The 20,454-nt window shown below is 59.4% G+C and overlaps 1 protein-coding gene across 1 annotated transcript in view; it reads right to left on the minus strand.

The window, feature by feature from the left end:
- The window catches only part of LOC141575832 (tensin-3-like), an 86,303-nt gene extending 76,551 nt beyond the window's left edge, over window positions 1-9,752 (minus strand). The window contains 1 exon segment of the mRNA XM_074356841.1: window positions 9,729-9,752. The gene's annotated coding sequence lies outside the window, so the exon portion shown is untranslated.
- Between the last annotated feature and the right edge of the window lie 10,702 nt (window positions 9,753-20,454).

Consider the following 20,454-nt stretch of genomic DNA (forward strand, 5'->3'; position numbering starts at 1 on the left):
TCACTGGACCAGAAAGGAAAAGCGGGTGCTGTGAAACCTCCGTTACATCCAGAAACGTCTTGTTCCTCGGGCTCCGGGTTCCCAGGCGGCGAAAACAAGAGGGAGGTGGCACCTGGATGCACGTCAGACCAGGAGGACTGCAGGTGACCCGACCTGCCTGGGGCCGGACGCAGCCGGCTCACTGGATGCCGGAGCTGCGGGCCGGGACAGGGAGCTGCCCAGACCGGAGTCTCGGCCCTGCTGTCAGACCCGCCCCCACCAGCTGTCTACACTGCAGGCCGGTGGAGGGGCTTGTCCCCTAAGTTGAGAGGGAGATGCGTATGGCTCATTCTATAATCCCATCTTACACAGGTTTCTCTTTGTATCAAGTACTTCCTACTGGGGTGTTTCCTCCCACGAGGACCACGGGGAGGGCGGGGGTCCCACGTGGCCCTCACAGACCCACCCCTGGCATGACGGCCTTGGGGGGCTCTGGAGGAAACCACGGGGGTCTCCACCTGGGCCAGCGCCATCCCTGCAGGACAGCAGGGGCTTCCTGAGTGGGACTGTGGGGGCGAGGAGTCACCGGGCCACCCGTCCCTTTACCTCCATGTCAGCGGGATTTTCCACCCCTCTGAGCATCAGTTCCCAGCCCCGTGAAGTGGGCGGGCAGTGGCCATCTCACAGGCCTCCTGGGAGGGTGGAGAGGTCCAGAGGCCCCAGTCCCAGAGCACAAAGCCCGACCCTTCACCGTCGCGGCACGGGATGGGAAGGGGGCTCAGCCCAACTCTGGCATTTCACATCACGATGATGAGGCGCCCCAAGGATGGTGGGCATGGAGGACTCGTGGGGCAGGGCCCCGGCTCTCAGAGACACGCCCAGTTCCCAACAGCAGCCTCCGGACAGTGGCCCAGCCTGACGTGAGTGACGCAGGATGCTCGGAGCAGACCGGGGTGACCTGTGGCCCAGCAGAGACCCGGTGCCCTCTTTAGAACGTCCGTCACTCACCCCGGGCCAGGTCAGCTCTCAGCAGAGGGAGGGCATCTGCAGCAGGGAGGTGAGGCCACTCCAGGGGGCCCAGCCGGGCAGCGTCTGGCCCTGCAGGCCCACCCTGCCCCAGCCCAGGCCTCCCACCAGGATGGCCCCACTGAAACCAAGGGGCAGCAAAGCCACCCCACACAGCCAGAGACCCTCAGGTGCCAACAGCATGGGCCGAGGGGCAGGCCCCCCCGGGCCAGGATCTGTCCTGAGCGCAGGGCTCAGGGTCCCGGGAGGGGCCCGAGGAGCCCGCCAGCCTGCCCTGCTGGGATGGCCATGCAGCCCAGGACAGGACGGTGCCTTCTTGGGCTCCAGGACAAACCACGGACCAACTTCAGCTGGAGGAATCGGGCTCAGAGTGGGTCAGGGAAGAGACCGGCAGAGGCGTCCCCGCCAGCCCCACGCGCTGGACACACGGAGGCAGACCAGGGCCTCCGTCCTCTCACACGTCTGTCCAGTGACACACAGCGAGGGGCAGCCCCGCCGGGCGGGCCCTGGACAAACAGTGCACAAATCAAAACCAGGCCCCATGGGCTTGGCCGCCAGCTCCAAGGACTGAGGGTGTCCCAAGCAGGGCCCGTGTGTCTGTGGAAATAAAGGAAGGCCCTTGAGGGAGGCCCAGGAGCCGAAGGCCGGGTCTGCAGGCCGCTGGCCCCCTCCCCACGCCCCCTCCCCAAGCAGGGGTCTCCCTGCAGAGGGCGGCCGGGGAGCCCTGGTCGGGTGCACACCAGGGGTCCGGAGAAGGCAGGCCTGCCATTTGGGAGAATCTCTGAAACGAGGCTCCCTTTTGACAGGTGAGGGTATTCCCCATGTTTGAGATGCTTACCATGGGGGGCTGGTAAACAGAAACTGGAATTAAAGGCTGGATGACAAGGGATTACGTTCAAGAAAAGACAGACACATGTTGCATTAAAATGGAAAGCGGGTCTTGGCTGCAGCAGCCAGAAAAGCCACGTCAAAGCTTGGGTCCTTCAGTCTGCTGACTGGAATTAAACTGTCTTGCCCCCAAGAACCAAATAAAGAGGTCCCAGCGAAGCAGCCCTGCAGGCCCCCATCAGTCCCTGGCTGGTCAGCCCTGCATCCTGGGAGGGGAGGAGGCCTGTTCAGCGGAGCTCAGACCCAATCGGGTCGGGTAGACCCGGGGTGGGGAGCTGACCCAGAGGGCTGGTGCGGCCAGATCACCTCCAGGGTCCCTCTAAGCTTTCACAAAGCCCTGGGGACGCCCAAACGGGAATTTTAGAGGCATCATTGTGGGTGGACATTATGCAAAAACAGGACAGGGGAACCTGAGGCGGCCACACCAGCCACTCGCGGGTGAGTCCTGACCCATCGGGTGTTGGAAGAGAGAATGGTGCAGGCCAGTGAGCTGTCTGTGGACCGTGAAACACAGTGGGCAAACCATACAATGGGAAACAGCTCCCGGTTGCTGGGCCTCCATCCCCGGCCCCTGAACCCAGAGCTCACATGCAAAGCCCACCTCGGACATCACGTGACTTCATCTGAAAACGCTTCAATTTGCATCTTCAGGAAACAGACTTCTTTTGTAAATACAACCGCAAAATACATTAGCCATCCCTCTTTAATGAAAACCAAACACGCAATCATACTTGCACACAAATGTGTAATCAGTGCTCAGAGGTCCCTGTCTTACAAGTTTCGCTCTGGTTTTGTTTGATTACGGTCTGACCGTCTGATTCGGAATCAAGTCCCACCACGTTGATTTAATCCATCTCTTCAGTCCCGTTACCATGCAGGGACCTCCTCCTCCTCCTCCTTGTCTGGCAATTTATTTGAAAACCACAGGGGCTCTGTTCACTGAGTAAGAATTTCCCCATTCTGGAAGCCACTGACCACACCGGAATTATCTCCCAGGTCACCCCGGCCCTGCGTTTCCTGCAAGCTGAGGGTGGGCCTGGCCTCGCTGCAGTTCTGGTTTCTCCGGAAGGGACTCAGCGGACGGGCAGACTGCCCTTCACGTGAGGCCCACGTGACCTCACCTGCTTCCTTCTGTGACTGAGAAGGCTACCGAAGGTCACAGCCTGGAGCCCACGGTCTGGTGACCAGCGTCTGAGACACGGGCTGGTCTCAGTCCACCGCTTTCTCAAAGTTCGGCAGCCGGCGGAATTCCTCACCAATGAAAACTTTCTCTCTTCATCTATTTTTAACCCTGAAGTGCTGTTTGTGCAAGAAATGAGGCTTAAACATTTTCTGCGTCTCTGCACCCAATTCCACAAGCTGGCCCCCCAGCACCCCATCAAGGGTAACAAACAAGGACTTGTCATTTCTTTAAGCACCTGTTAGGTTGTGCAGGTCAGAGAAGGACGCCTCACCATCACAAAGCTGAAGCTGTGACAGCCCGGATGGGGTCCCCTGATCCCGGCTTCCACGCCTGCTCCAGACCCAGTTATGGAGACTAGACAGGGCTGGAGGGGGTGGTCCGGGGCACGTAGACCCTGGGGGTGTCTAACTCCACCCCCTCTGGGCTCCCAGATGGACGGGCAGGGTCACCCGGCCCCCGGCCACTGCTCCCCAGTAGAGACAGATTCTGGGGAGCTTGCTGCTGTCTGCTTTTTTGAACGAGCACCTCTTGCGGGTGAAAATACACTCTGGTAATTCAAGTGCTGTGGGAACCCGATTGATTAGGGGATTAAAAAAAGCAGCAGTGGCTTCCCTTCAAAAGTCCTGCAGTTCCCACCACTGATCACCCAGAACCTCGGTCTCCATGCACCCCCACGGTTAACCCCCACAACGGCCACGGGACCCAGGCTGTGAGGGAAAGCAAGAACCACCAAGCTGCTCCTCTCCACCTGCTGCAGACGTCCAGCCTTGGATGTGGGGCAGACCCACCAGTCCCCTGAGGACACTTCCTCGGCCCTTTACTGGGGGGAGCTGCCACTCTGGAAGCTGTCACCCTGGAGCGCAGATGGGAGATGCGAAGCCATGTGGGCCACCTGGCGGTGGGCGGGCAGGGGCGCTGACGGCCGACGGGACGGGAACAGACAGGGTGAGCGTCCCTGCGGATTTGATAATCAGCTGGGCTCTGTGCTGCCCACGGGTTAGGTGTCCCTGAAGCATCTCCTCAAGGTCCCCACACCTGCAGGTGGGCCTGGCCACCACCAACAGCAGGTGGCCCTCCGGCCTTCAAACCCCGGGACAAGGTGGGTAGCTTAAATGGGCTTTTTCTTAATTTGTGGAGGGCGGTCCCTCGGCCTCCGAAGTGAGACATAAGGGCAGGCTCCAGATGGCCGACCTGGAGGGAGGCCCCACTAAGGAAAACCAGACGTAGCCTGGCCCCTTCCCTGCCACCTTTCCCAGAAACCTGGGCAACTCTCCCCACCCGGGGCTGAACGAGGTCGCAGGCCAGGGTGTTGCTTCAGGTGTGGGAGGGAGCGGGGCCTGGGGCTAGGGGAGGGCAGAGGCACGTGCCTCTTCCCGGGTGTGTGGGGGCAGGGGGCCACCACGCAGTGTCAGGCAGAGGCCGGGACAAAGGTCAGGCCCTCTCCCCTAATGGGAATGGGCTGGGCTCTGCCAGTCTGGCCTGGAAGGAAGGGAAGGGGTCTCCCTGCCCCACCTGGGCCCACGGGGACTTGACGCCAGTCCAGCTCCCAACCTCCACAGAGGACTCATGACAACCAGTGCACAACTGAGAACTGAAGTGGAGCAGTGACATCACCAGCCCAGCCCCAGAGCCCGTGCACCTGCTCTGGGACGGCCGGGGGTGGGGGTCAGCACCACCGAGGGGGCCCTGGGCACACGGAGCCCCCAGGCCACATCTAAACTCAGGTTCACCGGATCCTCAACGCCCCCGCCCTTCCCCCGAGCTGTGCATCCCAGGACACTCTGTGCACCCGTCCGTCCGTCCGTCCTTGCCGAGATGACGCAGAACCAGCCAGCGTCTGTGGAAGTGGCAGCAGGAGAAATGGCCAGAGGCTCCCCGAGAGCAAACACAGGCCCTCCAGCCACCTGGGAGGGCAGGGGGGCCCACACACGCTGACCTCACATGTGCCCCCTCCTACCCCTGTGACCCGGGCCCCTCCTGCAGAGGTGCGCCCAGCATGCCCCTCCCACCCTAGCTGGGCCGCGGGTCTGGACAGCCCGTGTCCACGTGGCTGTGATTCCCAGGACACAGCGCTTCTCACTCAGCTGAAACCCTGCCGTCTAGGCACCCCACCTCCAGAATTCTGAAGTTCACTGCAGGGGCCGCAGGAGAACCAGCACCCCAGGAACACCTGCACTGAGTGACCACGGGGACAAGAAGTTCACGCACAGTCTGCGTGGCTGCAGCCAGCAGGGGAGACCGGGGTTCCCTGAGCCCCAGGGACACTTCCTTACAAATCAGGGTGGGACAGGTGGACCGTGGGAACGGTGCTGTTTCTACCTAATTCTGCAATAAAATAAAGGGAACGTGCTCTGAGGAGATGCCTTCTCCTCCATCCCACGATTCCAATCACGTAGTCGGGTGGGTGTTCCTGCTGCAACAGCTCAGTGCTTCGGAGAGAATGGGTCATGGGCCACCAGAGGGAAAGGTGACCCTGACAGCCCGTGCTTATGGGCACGTGTCCTTAAGTCACGCTGCCCTTGGGTCAACCTCGCCACTCACAGTCACGTCCTCTGCCTTTGTGAGTTAAAGCAAACCAGGCTGGACAAAGTCCACACACACACACACACGCAGCTGCCAGCACCCAGCTTGCACATGCCAGCCTCAGACGGTAACCTGACTCCAGGTGTCACCTTTGGCAGAAACTACCCATTGTCCTCACTTTAATTAAACAGAGACAAACAGCCATCAGCGTTCGGTAAACGGAGGACTCAGATTTCAGAAGCTGTTCTCGCACAACCTCTCCTCCAGTGCGAGAAACCGCCAGGACCAAGCAAAGACAATGGGGGAGCCAGTGCCAGCGCCAGGTGAGGGCCCGCACCTGCGTCCGAGCTGCGCCTGCGCTGCCCCTGGGCCGCCCCGACCGCCTCCTGCACGTGGCCTGCGGCCTCTTTCAAGGACGGCGGCTGCTCTGAAGAGCGTGCACCTCTCAGACTCGCACGGGGTGGCTACTGGGGGCCTCTCCTGCCGGGGACGGCGGCCCCAGGGGTGGCCCGTGGGTGTGGCTGGGCGGCTGGTTCAGACACGTGGACCCAGGGTCCCAGTGACAGCGACACCTGCCCCCCAGCAGAGTTTCCGTTGGTGCACTGAGTCAACTCCCTCGGGCATCAGGGAAAAGGCAAAGATAAGGTGGAAAAACAAACAGCCCTGCTTTGGAAAGTCTGTAAAAGCTGTCAGGCCACGTTTGGCGCTTCATGAGGCCGGCGTCATAAAAGGCCCTGCGATCGCCCCCGCCCACCAACTGCATCCTTCCCGCGGGCTCTCTCCATCGGCTTCCAGGCGGCCTCTGTCTGGAAGGGCCCTCACCCTCCCGCAGCCAAGGACACGCTCTGGAACTGACCAAACTGGTTCCGTCTGGGCCGACGGCAGAAGAGCAATGATCCAAAACAAGCCTCCAATGCCGAAGGCCACAGGGACTGAGAGCCCTGGGCCGCCCTCCCGAAGCCACTGGACCCCAGCTGAGGCCCTTTGCCACCCACGGTGCCCGCTCCGGGGGCCCAGCCCCCGCTGAGAATCTCCACCTGGAACTTGCCCCCATCCGCACAGGGGCCCGTGGGGCACGTGGGAGAGGCCCCACTCTCCAGGAGAGGGATGTGGTGCCCGGAGCGAGAGGACTGAGGCCAGGGTCACTCGCTGTCCTACGGTCACGGGCAGGGGGGACCCGCCGGGCTCCGGCCCCTCATTCTGTTGCACACTGTGTGTGTGAGCAGCGTGCGTGTCTCCAGAGCGGCCAGGACACACGCGGGACTCGGTCCTGGCGACCCTGCCCCCTAGCCCATCGCTAAAGATTACAGTCACCCAGCAAAGCAGGGATGCACCTGCCACACGAGCTGGCAGAACCCATCCCGGGCGAGGCCCCCAGGTGTGACCCAGACAGACAGCAGAGCATCCAGCCCCGTAAAGCCACAGAGCCTGTGTCTGCTGCCCCCCAAAACAGTCCCTGGACTGGATCTGGGTGCTGCGGGTCAGCACCCGTCCCCGCCGGCACAGCCCACACCGGAGGGCATAACTTCCCACGGGGCACTATCTCCCCCTCCGTGCTGTGAAGGCACGTGCCAATCACCCCGCGTCCCTGCTGCGCGGCTCCAAGGAGAGCCGGAGCACGTTTCGTCAGCGAGGTTTCCATTCACAGAGGAAGTGAATCCCAGAAAGTAACTGTCACAGATCCAAAAGGTTTCCATTTTTAGCCCGTGTGTTCCTGGAACCTCACACCCAATTTTTACACCATCGAAATAAACCAAAGGGCCTGCTACCGGGAACATTCTAGAAAAGCGGGCACCAGGGCAAACGGCCAAGGGTGCGTATGCGACCCGCAGAGGAAGGGTCCTTGGTTGGTTCGCATGTCCCCAGGGCACCCGCCTGGATGACAAAGACCCTGGCAGAGCAGAACCGCAGGCCCGACGCAGTCACAGGAAGCCAGCTGGCACCCCCAACGCCTCCGCTCTGGCCGGAACGGTGAACGGTGACTGGGGGTGTCTGAACACTCATGCCGCAAGCCAACGCCCCAGGAATTCAACAGACCCGGCGGCTCGGAGACCTAGAGGGAGCTGAGGTGCAGCTGCCCCGCCACCTCCCGGGAGGGCTCCCTGCACGCGGCGACATCCCACAGCAGCGGAGCGCCCCCAGGAGAAGGGGCCCCGCACCGCAGGGGACGGGATGCAGCTGGTCAGGGGGCCGACCCAGACGTGTGGGAAGGCACAGTCACACCCAGAGCCGGCTGCTGAGCGCAGCCTCGGGGGTCAAGGAGGCAGGACACCTGCTCCCTAAGGCGGAGGTGGACGGCTGCCCGCGACCACTGTGGATACAGGAGGGACGGGACTGGGACAGGTCCCTACAGACCCTGTGCGCCTCAGCCAAGAGGGCTGGGCTGAGGGCTGGGCTGAGGGCTGGGGAGGCCTGACACCCTCATCTCCGCGGGGCATTTTCACACGGTGACGTTGCACGCCGTGTTCAGCAAACGTGAAAAGTACTCAAAAAAATGCTACAGTTGCTAAAAATGAGGGAAGTAAAATCAAAATGCGTGGATGTTAACATGAACAAAAAGCAGTCTTTCCAGGTATAGAAATAGTAAGTTTTCAAAACGGTTTTGAATTAAAAAATAAAAAGAAAGGGCAGCTGGGGTCTGGAGCCCAGGGGGCATGGAATCACCACCGACGTCCTCTCCAGCCGCACAGAGTGGTCCCTGCTCAGGTGTCCCTGTGGGGTTCAAACACTCAGAAGCAGGGCCAACAAGCCTGTCTCACCTCGAACGTCCAGGGGCCAGCAAAAGAGGCCAAGACCGGAGGCGATGGCCGCTCAGGGTCTGCGGCCTGGGGAGCCCCCTTCACCCTTCTCAGCCCTGTGCCCCCGTCTCTGGGTGAGCCGAGGTGGCCTTCCGTGGGGCAGTGCAGGAACTCAGTGAAGGTAACAGAGAAAGAAGCGGGACCAGGCTCTCAGGTGGCCTGGTCGGGCCCGTGGTTCCCAAGGTGGCATCCGGAAGGCTGGCGTCACCTGGAGGTGCATCCGTGCTGATCCTAAATGCCAGGCCCACGGCACCAGGAGTTTCTTGGCCGGTGCAGGGCCGGGCAGGGAAAGGCTGCCTCTGTGCTTTCTGCCCCGAGAAGTAACACCGTGTGGGTGTCCCCAAAGCTCCACCAGACACAGCCGGCCGCTTACACCACCCTGCCCGCACCCATCCCACCATTCCCCCTCCAGCAGGGACAGGCACCCCGCCAGTTTCCGGGAGGAAGCCACACCCAGGACACAGAGCTGAGCCCCTTGGAAGGCATCCACTGCTGCTGCAGGGAAGGCCCCCCTGGGTGTAGAGGCCGCCAGGCTCTCAGCCATCAGAGGCACCGGAAGCAGGCAGGTGGCAAAGTTCCACCACAATTTTGGTTCTGTACATGGCAACACTGGGGCCCAGGGCGCAGGGTCGCATCCTCTCTGGGAAGCACCGAGGACTCACCCAGCAGGTGGCCCAGAGGAGACACGGGCACACCTGTTTCCTCCCCGCACAGGTGAGGCTGGGGAAGGCAGGTGCCCCCACGGTGAGTCACCTCCACGTGTGGGAATCCACCATCCTTTGGTCCTGGGAGCCCCCACTCAGTCCTCCACACCAGGCTGAACCCCCGGTCGCCAACCATCAGGGTCAGCAGACAGCACCCAGAGGGACCAGGACATTCAAAGAACATTTCCACTTAAAAAGCAGACAGCCATTCATGTTTGCCAAAGACAGTGTCATTGCTGTGTTTACCTTCCATCTGACAGAGCGTCCTGTTCCGGAGCCGCGGCACCATGCCACCCACACAGAACCCTGGGCACAGGGCTTTGCCCACGCCTTTATCACTAAGAGAAACAGGCAAGCCGCATCTTTACGTCATGGCCGGGGAACTCGGGCTCAGGGACTGAATCCTGGAAGGTAACTCACGGATCCAAAAGGTGCTCTTACGGAGGTGTGCACGGTTCGCTCATCTTCAGGACGGTGTGCACGTGACTAGTGCGGGGAGGTCCGGGATCCCTGCGAGCCCCGTCAGTGGAAGCTGCAGCTAACCAGACGGACGGGACCCTTGAGGGACCAGGAGGCTCCCCAGAGAGGGCACAGCAGGAAGAGCCCCAGGAGAGGCCGAGGGCTTACCTGTTCCAGGTGGGATCGTGCACAGTGGGGACTCACCACCTGGAGGGAGAAGAAACACGGTCAGCAGGTGCGTCCTCTCTCTCCAGGGAAAACGAGGCATCACGGCCAGGTGAGGCTCCCATGCCCGCATCCACCCCGACCACAGGCACGGCCCCAGAGCCCCAGCATCGCAGGACACAAAGACCCGACTTAGCGAGTGCAAGCTTTTGCTCACTTCTTTTGTAAATTCGGGGTGCTTTTCGGAGACTGCATGAAACCAGGGCGCCTGCCCCCAAGAGAAGTGCCCACGGCTCGTAAACACAGACCCTCATCTCTAATGGGGGGGACCCGGGGGACTCCCAGCTGGTGCCAGCCCTCCTCACCCAGCAGTGGGGGGAGTGGGGCCAGGAGAAGGAGGCGGGGCTCCACCTGGGGGTCTTCCAGCCGCCCCCCGCCCCCCCACAAACACACCCAGGGCTCCCATTCATGAAGCGACTGCCTTTCCTAGAACGATTTCCACAAGTGGAACTGAAAACAGAGTCGAACAGGAGGCAAGCTCAGCGCGGACACTTCACCCTAGGCTGGAGCTCCGAGCATGAGCCGGTGGGAGGGGGTCCCTTTGGCGCCACCACCACCGGCCCCTGCAGACGTGAGTGCACGGAGGAAGACACACGGGCCAGCGTGATGAGGACACCACTGCAGTCAGGTCATGAGAGACACGGCTGCCGGCAGCCGGGATGACAGACCTAATGGAGATAAAGACCCCGGAGCAGGTGGGACCCCTGCTCCACCCCCTCCTGGCCATGGGGCCTCGGGCTCTGATCACCCTGGGCCTCGACTTCATGGTCCGAGAGCCACAGGGAGAAGGAGCCTGTGGTCTCAGAACAGGGCAGCCTCCCTAGGCAGGCAGGGCGGTCGGCAGGGGAGGGGACCAGCTCGTGCGGCTCTGGAAGGCCCAGATCCTGGCACTGCAAGCCGGACCAGCTCCCGTGAGCTGCCTCCTGGCTCTGTTCCCCCAGGACTCCTTGCATCCCCATCCTCAGAGACTTTTCTGAAAGTGTGCACAGCAGGAGAAACTGCAGGGATCTGACGAACTGTCCTTGTGGGCTGGAGTGTGCAGCCGGTGACCTTGGCTCCTGCCACGACAACTATTTATAGTTCCTATGCCAAGGAACTTCTTTTACCAAGTTCCTCAAGGAATGTGACACACAGTCATTCATTTGTCTGGGGCGTGTCATTACTCCCCCAGGACTCTGACTCACGCTCTTGCCTGGGGCAGGGCCCTCTCCCTGGGACCCCATCCCCTCCCCTACACCCAGCAGCCCCCTCCCCGCACACTCCACAGCCCCTCCCACTGCCCAGAGTGGCTGACCCAACAGTTGGCTTTGCTCGACACTGAGAATTCCCAGGAAGCAGGAACAATCTGGAAAAGCAGGGCGTTACAGGACGGTGCTGGCAGTCAGACCAGGAGCTCCATGGTTACTGGAGCAGGAAGACTAATTCCATCCTTTGTCCAGTTTTCATTTGGTACAGGCTTGTGTCCTGGTGCCTCACTAAACACTTGACACAGGTGAGGAACGTGCAAGGAATCAGAGCTCCCATCTTTGAAAAAATCACTATCTGAATTCCACACAGTGGAATATTATTCAGCAATAAAAAAGGAATGTGCTATCAGGCCATGAAAAGACCTGGACGACCCTCAACTGCTGATTCACTAAATGGAAGAAGCCAACCTGAAAAGGCAAGGTACTGAATGAGTCCAACTTTGTGGCGTCTGGGAGAGGCACAACCGTGGAGATGGTAAAGGAGATCAGAGGTTGCCAGGGACCTGCCCCGAGGCTGCAGGGGTGCAGGCCCGGCCTGGGGAGTCCTCCAGAACACGAGGCAGGGTGCTGTGCTCTGGGCACCCCCGGGCCCCCTGCTCCCCAGCCAGCACAGTGAGTCTGGGCTGTGGTCACGTCACTGAGAGCTGTGCCAGCTGCACCAGTCTTGTCACTTTTGCGGAGTGCCTTCTCCTGTCGGGCACACGTTACTACACAAACGGACAAGCCCTCAGGGAGCAGGCAGTCCTCCCACACGCTGTATGGACTGTCCCCTCCGTCAGTCCGTGAGCTGGGCGTGGGGCGGGGTGAGCGGGGTCCCCAGCTCAGAGGAGCAAAACTCCCCAGGGTTCCTGCCAGAAAGGGGCCAGAGGACCGACTCCGACCCTCCTGTCTGTCTTTCAGACGCACTGCTGTGCAAGGCAGACAGCAAACGTCTGAGGAAAGGCCTCGGGGCAGAATGCCTGCAAATGACCATGCACAGGACATACTGACTCGGAGACAAGGGCATCTGGGGGGAAGCCACTGGCCAGGAGGAGAAAACTAACGTTTGCATCAGCACTGCAGACACCTGACTGAGTAAAGGCCACAGACCACTGGACACACGGACACCCATTCCTTCCACATGGCACAAAGAACCCCAGGATGGGAACTACCTGCACGTGACGTGTCCTCCCTTCCGGGAAGGAAGAGGGGGTGGCTGACCACAGCCTGGCAGCACCCGGAGCTGGACCACCGTGCTTGGCACTATGGGCGTGAGCAGAGTGCAGTCGGCGCCCTGGCTGCACCTCCTGGAGCCTCGGGCAGCCCCCAGCCCCCAGCTCTGCATCCTGACCACAGAGACAGAAGCACCGGGCTCCCGGGACCCAGGGCTGGAGCCACACAGCTGCAGGCTCCCCACCTGCCCCTCTGACCTCCAGGCCCTGCCTGCCTCCCAGTCGGAAGCAGTGCTCTCTCAGGATGGAGGCCCCGAGTAACCATGTGGTGGCTGTCCAGGGTTCAGGTCGGGTCAGGAGCGGCGGCGCGAGCTCACGGCTTTCCCTCCCGGTCCCCGGTGCGACCTGTGACCACACACCTCGCAGTGCCACCTGGGCTCCTGCTGTTTTCATGGGACAGACAGAAACACCGAGGCGCTAGGGCGTTTCCAGGCGGCCTGGGCACCCTCCGCGTGAAAGAGTCTCTTCAGCCTCTGCAGGGCCGCCCCCACTCACTGATAGGGCTGAAAACCAAGGGGGCAGCCAGCACACATTCAGGACCGGGGAGGGTGGGGGTCCCAACGCGGCTCTGTTCCTCAATCCCATCCTGTGTGTGTGGCCCACACAACCAAGTGCCAGACCAGTGTGCTCGGGGGCACCAGGCACCCCCTCGGGGTCTGGGCAGACGCCTCCCCTGAGCAGCCCCTTCCTCGCCCAAGTGGCAGGATGAGGACAGCTTCCTCCAGCAGCCGCAAGGCCCGGGATGCGCGGAAAGCAACGAGCCGATGGGGATGCGCAGAAGGGACTCAGATGCGGAGATGCGCGGACGGGGATGCACCTGCGGGGATGCGCGGAGGGAGACGAGCGGACGGGGATACAGGGATTGGGGATGCATCTGCACGAATGCGCAGACCGGGATGTACAGAAAGACAGGAGCGGAAGGGATGCACTTGCAGGGACGCGAGGAGAGAGATGCGTGGGAGACGCGTGGAAGATGCGCAGACGGAGATGCAGGGATCGAGATGCACATGCAGCAAGCGATGCACGGACAGGGATGCACCTGCACGAACACTCGGACCGGGATGTGCAATTCGGTATGTGTGGACAGGGATGCCCTCCGCCCAGTCCCAACAGGTCCAGGCACACCTGCAGGCCCTTCTGGCTGCTGCACAACCTGGGAAGCTGCTGAGCGTCCCGTCTGGGCCACGTAGGTTGGTCTTACAGGGAGGAGGCGCGACGCTGGGTCCAAACTCCACATTCCTCCCGACAGGAATGGAAGCCTCGGTAAGGGTGTCAGGGAGGCGACGTTGAGGGATGGGATAGGAGGCAGAGCCAGTGCCCACTAGTGACTAAGGAAGCCGCAGAGGGGGCCCCAGAGGCCTGCACTTCATGGCCCTATCACAGGTCCACGTGGGACGAGTCACCGTTACCAAGGATGACCACAAACAAACAGGGCTGCGCCCAGCCGCACCCACCTGCAGGGTGCCTGCTGCCTGCCCTTATCAGCAGCCTGCCCCGGAGCTGCCGGGTGGGCCAGTGGGCAGGACAGAGGGGGCCTTGCAGGCAGGAGCAACCGTGCCCCGGGGAATGGGAGTGAGTCTGCCCGTGTGACTGTGTGTGTGACAGTGAGTGCACACCCCACAAAGGCGCAGCCTGCACCTGGCTTCCGAGGGAGCCACCGTGCTGCGGATGCCCCAGGGCCAATGTGGGGCTCCTTCTCCAGGAGGAGTGTGGCCGTCTCTGACAGCCCCCTGGGGCATCTCCGGTCACCCCGCCTGGAGAGACGAGACACAGGGCCCGGAGGGGGACACAAAGACCCCCACTCAGGGCAGAGGCGCACACCCTTCCCCGGGAGCCCGCCCGCTTCCAGGGTGAAGAAGCAGGGTCCGAGCGGGCGGGGTCCACAGAGGCGCAAAAGGGCTTCCAGGCGCCAGGCATGCTCCATTTCTCCACCTGGGATCTGATCACACAGGTGTGTCCAGCATCAAAACACGTTGGGCTGGACACTTAGGACATGGGACTTTTCTGAATGCGGGCTTCAATTTTAAATAAAGTTGATTTTCAAATATATGCTTAGTTTCCAGTGCCACAGAGTCAGCTGGATACAACAGAAAAGGCTGAGGACCTTAAATTCTGGAGCGCCCCTGCCCGATTGACTCGAGGAGCCCTTGCTCTGTGAACTCAGCCTTCCTCGGCTGTGAAATGCGGATCCCACCTCCTGGGGGATGCGGGGCCATGAACCAAGAGATACCAGGAGCGGCTTTGATAAAGCGGGTGGGGGGCACCCAGGTCCCTACAAGAGGGGGACAGTGAAGGAAGACCATCCCATTGAGCTGGGGGACACTCCCTGCAGAGCACAGATAGCGTGTTCTGGCAGCAGGGCTGGCTCTGGAATCACCTGCAGCGGGGAGCGAGCTGGCATTTGCCTGGGTGGGTCCGGGAGGCGAGGACACCTGAAAGGTGGTGTCCCACGGCAGGGACAGGACCCCCGCTGCTCCCCGGAATTCCATGTGCTTCTGGGGAAGGACCTGTCTGGATGTCAGGTCTGGCAGGTAACGTGGAAAACAACTTGCCCGGTGGTCTTAGTGAGTGAAGGAGCACGTTTTGCTTCAATTTACTCATACTCAGGATAAAAGTTAAGGTCCTGGCCGAGGAGAAGGCACATGGGGACAATGGAGGGGACCCCAGCACCGAGCCAGGACTGCCCTGAGGACCCCAAAGAGCAGGGCAGGAGCAGGGTACCCATGCACCTATCCCACCTGGAGCATCTGTCCCTGGCCAGTCTGTGCCCCACAGGACCACTGCAGGTGTCCTCCTGGGGGGGTGTCCCGACCATCACACAGGCACCAGCCCCTCCCCTCACCCTCCCACACCAAGCCCCCTCCCCCCAACACTGCAGGCTGACAGCTGCATGGCCAGGGCGTCCTTGCAGCCAGGGACCCACGGCCCAGGACAGGGATCAGGACACCATCCCTCAGGGTTGAACACCTCGACCAGACTGGCCCAGATAACAGTCTCTGTGCACAAGGTAGGCAGAGCCAGGACACACGGGACCATGAGCTGCACTGAAACTTCAGGACAAATAAAGGGGGGACGTTTCCTTTTTCTTAAAAGAAGAGCTTAAAAATGATATGGTGCCACCCCCACGACTTTTTCACACCTTACTTGTTGCAAACAGAAAGGAATAAAAGAAGCAAACAGAAACAACAGTTGCTTAAGGATGGAAATGGTGCAGTCCACAAAGGGGGATACCGAGGGGATTTCCCCCAAAATACCTAAAAGAATGCAATTTACATGTCTAAAAATGGGACAATGAGCAGTCTGGCCTTTTCCAACTGTCCTCTGATCCAGGGAAGGTCTGAGGAGAAAAGGAAAAAGTGACAAATTTTAATAGCTTGCAACTTACCACCAAATCTTAAAAGAGATTCAATTAAAAAAAAAAAAAGAAAAAAAGTAGGGTTCCTTCTGGATATACACCCAGGAGCGGGATTCCTGGGTCATATGGTAAGTCTGTTCCTAATCTTTTGAGGAATCTCCATACTGTTTTCCACAGTGGCTGCACCAAACTGCATTCCCACCAGCAGTGGAGGAGGGTTCCCCTTTCTCCACAGCCTCTCCAGCATTTGTCGTTTGTGGATTTTTGAATGATGGCCATTCTGGCTGGTGTGAGGTGATACCTCATTGTAGCTTTGATTTGCATTTCTCTGATAATTAGTGATACTGAGCATTGTTTCATGTGCCTATTGATCATTTGTATTTCTTCCTTGGAGAATTGATTGTTTAGGTCTTCTGCCCATTTTTGGATTGGGTTGTTTGGTTGTTTCTTATTAAGTCATATGAGCTGCTTATATATTCTCGAGATCAAGCCTTTGAAGGAACCCTACTTCAAAAAGACACCTGCACCCCAGTGTTCACAGCAGCACTATTTGCAATACCGAAGACATGGAAACAGCCTAAATGTCCACCAACAGATGACTGGGTAAAGAAGAGGTGGTATATTTATACAATGGAATACTACTCAGCCATAAAAACTGACAACATCACGCCATTTGCAGCAACATGGATGTCCCTGGAGAATGTCATTCTAAGTGAAGTAAGCCAGAAAGAGAAAGAAAAATATCATATGAGATTGCTCATATGTGGAATCTAAACAAAAAACAAAACAGAAACAGACTCATAGACATAGAATCAAACTTGTGGTTGCCAAGGGGGCGGGGGGTGGGAAGGGACAGACTGGGATTTCAAAATGTAGAATAGATAAATAAGATTATACTGTATAGCACAGGGAAATATATACAAGATCTTGTGGTGGCTCACAGAGAAAAAAACTGTGACAATGAATATATGTATGTTCATGTATAACTGAAAAATTGTGCTCTACACTGGAATTTGATAGAACATTGTAAAATGATTGTAAATCAATAAAAAAGTTAAAATAAATAAATAAAACAAAGTAAAAAAAATCTTAAAAGAGGGGTACTTTTTGATAGCTCAGTGGTAGAGCGTGTGGTAGACCGTGTGCTTAGCAGGCATGAGGTCCTGGGTTCCGTGCCCAGTTCCTCCATTAAAAAAAAAATCTTAGAAGAAAATGTTGCAGATTTAGCATTAGGCCACATAAGGCCAGCTAGCTCAGTCTGAATGTCCACGTACCCATGTCCCATAAACCCGCCTGGGTTCACCTGATGCCACGAAACTTCCACCCACGTCTGCTAAATCCTGCTCATGGGGGTCACTCTCCACCCAGAATCCCAACCTGAGAGCCTAAGAACTGCCTGCAGCCCCGGCCCCTCTGATCGGGGCCCATTCCATTTGCCAGGCCTTCCTTCAAAGGCCTAGCAGTTCCCTCCTGCCACCCCTTCCCCAGAACCCGGCCCTCCCCTCTCCTGGGCAGCTCCCAGCTCCCCCGCAGGCTTCTCCCACAAAATGCTTTTCCCAAGTAAAGGAGGAAATCTCTAAGGACAAAAAGGTTTCAGATTAAGACTCCAGAACCAGGATATCTGCCTTCCACCCTGCGAGAGGCCGGGTGAGTTTCCTCTGAAGACGCCCTGAGTGGGGCCGGGGGAGGCCGGCCGCCCAGAGCCCCGTGCACAGCCCCGGGCAGAAACCACGGCACACCTGCTCTGGGAAGTTCCAGGGGGGCTTGGGGGGTGCGCAGAGCAGAGACACAGAAGAAGAAGAAATGCCCTGAGACACACCGACGGGACCCCGAGGGGACAGAGGGGCCCCTAGGAGCTATTTCTGTGCCTGATGGAAAACGGAGGTGGGCACATCCTGAATCCCTGCTCAAAATAAACAGCTTCGCTGGAGAGAAAAGAAAGCGCAGGGCGAGACTGGAGTTTAACTCTGCAAATTAAAATGTGGAGGCAGGGACTCCAATGCGTGGCTGACTACTGTCATCCTGCTGCTCAAAATGGAGCTGAAAGAAGGAGAAACCGGGGCTTTTTCAGCTGAAACCCAGCCTGTACAAGCAGCCTCGCAGAAGCACCGCCAGCAGCTTGGTTAGAAATCTTCCTCTCCTCCAACTACAAGTAACTTCAAACAGGAGGCATGAGGGAGCCCACAGACCCCATGAAACCCCCGTGTGTCCAGCCACGGTCCTGACATTGGTGGGGGGGGCCCCCCAAGGTGGCGGGGGTGCACACGGACACATGTGGTGGGGAGGGGGTCTGACACGAGGCACCGGGTGTCCAGAGCTGTGTGGATGGGTCCAAAGCCAGTGCCCTGAGCATGAGGCCTGCAGAGCAGAGGTCCCACAGCCCATGAGCCTGTCCTCCCCACGGGGGACAGGGGACACTGACATTGGCACAGGGTTCTGTCACCCCTCCCAGCTTGAATGTAACACTTGGGAGACAACAGAGGGAAAGGGCAGCAGAGGGGGGACCTCAGAGACCACGACCCAGCTGGAACCCCCTCTCCCGGACAGGACGTGTCATGACCTCACCACCCCCAAACCACCAGGGACTGCAGGCCTGACTCCAGAACAGATGGCCCAGGGGGGAGGAGGGGCAGGGAGGACCGATCTGCGGATAGCAGAAGACACAAAACCCTGCCAGACCCGGGGAAAGGCAGGGACTCGCTGCCATCCTCTTAGCTGTAGGGGGACCACCAGAGTCACGAGCTACCACGGGGCCATCAGAACCCAGACCCAGTCCCGGGGGTCCTTCCCCGGGGGTCCCCTGGCTTGAGGGGCAGCTTCCAACAGCCACACATGGACACGCCCGTTTACTACTTCTGTTCCCCCATAAGAGCGCAGCTGCAGGGAGAGAAACAACCACTTGAGACAGGGTTCCATGCACAGGGAGCCCCGTCTCTGACAGGCAGCAGGGCAGATAATCACGGCCGAGGGCGTCGTCCTGTTTTTGTTTACACGGCAGTGGCAGGTGCCCCGCCCACAGCACGTTTCAGGGCTGCAGGGGCCTGTCTCGGCCCGGCTCCTGCCTCACCGCCTGACCCACCAGGACACGCGTTTGACATGTCACCAGAGGGACATCTGCTTTGAATCGAGGGGCCTCGTGGTCCTGCTGCCCTTACTCTGTCCCCAAAGCCCGGCCACGTGGGTCAGGTGGGACAGCCCTCCTGATGCCCCGCAGGCAGGAGCCCCTCTGCTCCCCACCTCCGGCCTCAGCGAGCCAGCTCACCTGTGTCTGACCATCTCCCGGGAAACTGGGTCCCCTGTGCCCAAGGCAGGTCCCAGAGAAAACTGGAATCACTTTGTTTAAAATATCTCTCAAAACACTGCTGTTACCATTCATCCTGTCCCCCCAGGTCCTCGGGATGGGGTGGGGGCGGGGACAGGGCCCTGGTCCTTGGTCTCCCTATAAAGGACCACAAGGTGCCTGGCCAAAGATGACGGTGCTGGAAGGAACCTTCCAGAATGTACACATTTAAATGACCGCAGCTCTCCAAGGCTCACCTGGAGACACCATGTGTCTAGCATCCAACTGTGTTATGACTGCAAAAAAAGCTGACGGAACTAAAACCCCGCTGGGACTGACCAAGGGCCTGAGTCAGGCCCAGGAGCAGACCACTGTGACAAAGGGTCCCAGGACCCATGGTCGAGGGGTTTATCAAACATCTGGAGCACGGAGCCGGCTCCAGTGAACGTGGAGAAACGCGTGTTCCCAGAATATCAGACGCTGTTTTGAGCAACATAAGAAGCCCCCAGGCCCAGGTGCCCCTCCCCTCAGGGATGGCCTCTCCAGTAAGAATGTGTGACACACGTGGCTCCAGGAGTGGGAAGGATGTGGCCCAAAAGTTGGTTCCCAGGTCGCCTCCCATGTGTAAATAGCAGAGTGCGTCTGGACGTGTGGTGGCCCAGGCTGTCCCACCGCCTCCTGTTCCCCAGGTAAGGAGGCTGCCGGGCGGCAGGTGAGTGCAGGTCTACCTTGGGTCTGCGTGGGTCCTGCCTCGTGGGCCACCCACTCCACAATGTGGAACAAAAAGTGACGATTTGGGGAAAACAGGGCAGGTTTTTATATTCTATGATTTACTTAAAATGAATGTATTTCAAAAGATTAGAATTCCCTTCTGGGCTCTTCTGGGGGCAGGCTGGTGAATCCTACATAAACATCACTTAGACGTGGGCTGCACTGGGGAGCGAATCAGTCATGGGGGGCTAGACTTTCAATGACGCGACCACATCCATGCCGGCCTCCACGTCGGCCTCTGTCTCCTCCCGTGAAATGGCAGACGCGGTGCCACCAGCCTGCCTGGTGCCCAGCAAGGCCCCTGAGACGGGCATGGAGAATGGGGACCCGCGGCCACCGACAGCAGAGCCAGCCGGTCCCCGGGGGACCTGTCCAGCTGGCCGCCTCCGAGCCTAAGGCAGACCCAAGGCCCAGACCGAAGCCCCAGCTCGGGCCCAGACGACTCATGGTTTTAAAAACACAAATTTCTGCACAAAGGAAGCCGCTGTGTTTACAGAAAACTAGCACTTCCCTGGCACGGCTGCACGAGGCGTGCTGACCTCCCGAGCAGCCCCCGCGCACGGGCCATGGCCTCTGCTGGTAGGAATTCATGTGGTGGGGGCAGCCCCCAAACTCTGGGCCTTGGGGTAACAGCTTCGGGGTTGCAATGTGCAGAGTGACTTTCTTCTAATTAAAAAGCCAAAAAAGGGGTAGGGTATACTTCAAGTGGTAGAGCACGCGCTCAGCATGCGTGAGGCCCTGGGTTCGAGCCCCAGCCCCTCCTCCAGGAATAAACAGACAAACCTAATTACCTTTCCTCACCAAA

This window comes from Camelus bactrianus, chromosome 33 (genome assembly GCF_048773025.1).
Source record: "Camelus bactrianus isolate YW-2024 breed Bactrian camel chromosome 33, ASM4877302v1, whole genome shotgun sequence".
NCBI classification, from domain to species: Eukaryota; Metazoa; Chordata; class Mammalia; order Artiodactyla; family Camelidae; genus Camelus; species Camelus bactrianus.